This window comes from Triticum urartu, chromosome 1 (assembly GCF_003073215.2).
Source record: "Triticum urartu cultivar G1812 chromosome 1, Tu2.1, whole genome shotgun sequence".
NCBI lineage: Eukaryota > Viridiplantae > Streptophyta > Magnoliopsida > Poales > Poaceae > Triticum > Triticum urartu.
Window position 1 is genome coordinate 68,185,396 of NC_053022.1, and position 4,345 is coordinate 68,189,740.

Sequence of the window (4,345 nt, forward strand, 5' to 3'; positions counted from 1 at the left end):
TCGATCGCGCTCTATGGTTGTGAGTCCGACTGTGGCTGACAGCCGGATCCTTGTCTCTTCTTCCTCGGGCGCCGTCAGTTGGCGTCCGAGACATCGCGCCTTGGTCTCGGCGAAGGTCATCGTTTTGCCGCTGCGGCACCTCCGTGCGGCAGCCGGCCTCGTTCTGCGCGGCAGCCGCGTCGAGGAGCCGCTGGACTCGCTCCATCATCAGGCGGCGCTCTTCGCCCTCGAAATTGTCCAGCTCGTCTGCCGCCGCCTGGGCGGCTCGAATGTTCTCCGCAGGGGTAGCGTACACAGGGCGGCTTGCCCCGAACAGGTCGGCGATGGCTACGCCGCGCTGCTGGACCGCACCAAGGCAGCTGGGCCCCGCTGGTGCCGGCGAGCCGCCAACAGTGCGATCTATCTCTCGCTGGTAGGCTTCTGACAAGCGTCTCATGCTAGCCAGCTTCTTCGCGCCTTCGATGAGCTGAAGGCGGCGCGCCTCCAACGTCTCCGCGTCAGCGTCTTCCGGAATGGGCGCAGTCAGGTCTTGTAGCACCACGCCAAGCGGATCATGCGCTCCTCCGCCGGGGAGCTCGTCATGACTGATGACGAGCACCTCGGTGACGGTGCTTCCGCCGCTCTCCGCACGAGGGAGAGGCTCGTCATAGACCACCACATTAGTGGGGAACGCGTCGAGCGATGCGGTGTCGGAGTCGACCAGCATCGGGACGGTGGAACCTACGGACTCCATGTCCACGGCAGGCTCACCGGCGACATGGAGTTGATCGAGGAGGCTCGCGAGGAGGCTCTCGGAGCCGCCCGTGACTGCGTTGGATGCAGGTTCGTCGGAGAGACGAACCACGCCGACAAGTTCGGCCAGGCAGCTGGCTGCGCAGGCGATCTCAACGCCGTGCACCGCGTCAGCGCTGACTCCATCTGGCGTGCCTGGCTGGCTGCGCTCGCCAGGGAGAAAAAGGGTTCCCGTCCAGAGCAGGTCTCCGGACGGTGGTGCACCATGCCCCACGGTGGGCGCCAAATGTCGGGGGTTGGGTGCGACATATGCCAAAGGATGTCTTATCATGGTGGGGCGAGTAGAACGTCGTCGGTGCCTGGAAACGGGATGAGGCGTAGACATGCACGCCAGCGAATCTTACCCAGCTTCAGGGCTCTCCGGGGAGATAATACCCCTACTGCTGCTCTACGGGGTCTCCGCATGATCACTATGGCAAAGTGTTTACACGCTTGCTCCTTGAGCTATTTCCTGGAGGTAGGAGAGGGCAAGGCTAGCTCTCTCCCTCCTATATGATCTGGTCTAGAGCTAATGGATTCCAACCCTTTGCATGGGTGCCCTGGGGGTTTATATAGGCCTACCCCCCAGGGGTACAATGGTAATCCGGCTGGACGCGGGCCCAGCCGTCAGTGCCTACGACCTCCGTCTTCTCCGCCGACTGCTGGGGCCCGCCGACTGGTGGGCCTCGCCGACTGGCTAGGTACGGAGCCGACAGGCCGCGTCCGCCACGGGCGGGTCTTGCCGGCTGCTGATTACTATAGCCGTGCTTCTAATGACGCGGGCTTCATCATGGAGTCATGGCAACAGCCCCGCCGCCTGGCGGGCGATCACTATTGCCACTCTCCATCACATCTGGTTAATGGCGCGGGGGCCCCGGGGGAGGAGCCGGCCGACTCTCGGGGGCCGACTCCCGATAGGTCCGACTTGTGGCGCACTTGCCGTCTTCTGGGATCCCGCTGGCCGGTGGGACCCGCCGCCCAAATATCGTACAGACAAGCCGTTGTGGGCGCAGGATTCGGTCCACCGAGGCTGATGTCAGGGCCAGCATGGCAACAGTGCCACGCCGCACGGAGATATCCGCGGGTACGGCGTACTGTGACCATGCTTGCCTTTGGAAAGGGGTGGGAGCAGTCTTCACTGTAGCCACTCCCCTGTCCTGTCCCTCTTGATGAGGACATGGGGTTTCGCTGGAGTCACGGGCCGACTCCCCAAGGCCGGCTTCTTGGGAAGTCATCAGTCAGGAGTCAGTTCGTCCTGAAGTCGTCCCTGGGACTCGGCCGTGAGTGGCTAGTCAGTGGCCTTGCCGCCGACTCCTCAGAAGGCGCCTTTTTGTCCTGGGGTCTTGAGGGGCGCAGCCTGCCCCGATGTCTTGAAAGGTTCTGGGACTCGGGTTAGCCTACCCGTGGCCCATTACTCTGACACCCCTTTAAGCTAACTATGTTGTGATGGCTCCACGACTAAGTCCTCATGCTAGGACATCTGCTGTGTCAAAACCACGACAGTTGGCGCCCACCGTGGGGCTGTCGCATGATGGTTTCAAGTTCGTAGAGGGCAGCTTCGAAGGGCTCAAGGCATACGCTATGGGCCGGATGACCAGGAATCGTCGTAGCAACACTACAAAAAAATACACTTCCATGATGATACATGTTTGTTATAGTAGGTCGCGTTTTCTGTCATGCATGTACATCCATGACCAATTTATGACAGAATCAAGATAGTCATACCTGTGCTGTCGTAGAAGTGTTCCATGACATTGCCAAAATTATCATCACGGAAGTGTCCACTTCCATGACGATAAATCACCCGTCACTGAAGTGCTTTCATCAAGGGTGACCGACACGTGGCATCCACCATAACGGAACGCCATTAAGCTATCGGGTCGGATTTTGGATCCGATAATCCGTTAACAGCCAAGACCAATGCCGATTTTCCACGTGTAAAATTCTCATTGGCTGACGGATCCACGAGTCAGCTCCGCGTTGGCACAGGTGTCACTCATCCAACGGTCGAGATGGGCCTATGATATGTTGACACGTCGACCGGCCCAAAAGTGGCCCACAAAGTTTAAATGGGCCGGCCCAACCGAAGGCCCATAAAATTTAGTGGACCATAATGGGACGGCCCAGCTAAAGGCCCACATGATTTTGTAGACAATAATGGTCCGACCCAGCTAAAGGCCCACAAGATTTTGCAGACCATAATGGCTGGCCCAGCTAAAGGCCCACAAGATTCGGCAGACCATAATGGGCCGGCCTAGCTAAAGGCCCAACATTCTCCGTAAAATCGGCCCGTCAACGGCCTGTCCTAAACTTGTCATCAACGCGGCCCATGGTCACTTCTGGCCCATTAACAGTCCGCTAAGTAATTGGGCCGAATTACGGCCCGGTGTATTTCCGGCCTGTTAAAGGTCCGGCTTCATTTGGGCCCAATTACAGGCCATCAAAACTTTCGGCCCATAAACGACCATGAAGGATTTGGGTCATATTCGGCCATGTCTGACATTCGGCCTATTAGAGGCCCACTATAGCTTTGGGCCACTTTCGGCCTATTGTCATTTTCGGCCTGTTAACACCGGACGTAAACCATGGGCCATATGTGGCCCAACGTCATATCGGGCCCATTAACGGCCCATATAAAATGACAATAATCTAGCCCGACCGAAGTTTCAGCCTGTTAAAGGCCCGTGTATTAGGTCGACGCATTTACGGCCCGTCCGAATTTCGTCCTGTCAAAGATCCGCATCGTAAATGGGCCACCATTTCGGCCTGCTAAGTCCAGTGGGTTATTTGGCACAATCAGGGCCCAATCTCACTTTTGGTCTATTAGAGGCCCATGTTTTTTATGGGCTCGAGATATTTACACCTGTAAACGGCCTATTTTTACTAAGGGCCCAAATTATGTTTAGGCCTGTTAAAGTCCCACTATGGGCAGAGGCCTACCAGAAAAATTTGAAAGCTTATGCTGATTTAGGCCCAGATATTTTTAGTGGGCTACATGCCAATTTCGACCCGTAATCGTTTTTAGCCCAATTGGAATGGGCCCGACGAATGTTGGCATGTTGGGATCCTACGAAGCTTTCGACCGAATACATTACTAAGATAAACCTACACTATACAAAAATAGCTTCGTAATTACTGCAGCCTGAGGCAGCATCATAAATGTTGTATCACAACAAAATAAATTCCAACCATACAACAAAAGGCCTATTGGCATAAAGTTTACAGTCCTTCCAGATAAAAGCACCATTAGATGTATAGAAGCACAGATCATTTGACCTGAGTGCTAATGTTTTAGACTGTAGAATCTGATGGAGCAGCACGATCTCCACCTTTTTCCGCCATTGCTCTTGAACAACGAAGCGAATGTCTGATAGTCTGGTTTCAAAACCATTCATATCTTGACGACATTTCTCAACAACTATTCTTGTTTCCGAAACAACATCCATTAGGGATTGGACTTGTGTCTGGAGCCGAGATATATCACTTTGTCTAGCAAGAAGATTTTGTTCAGTAGGCAATTTGGACGACGCTACCTTGACAACCAACCCAGAATTACGTAGGAAGGTGCTTTTTG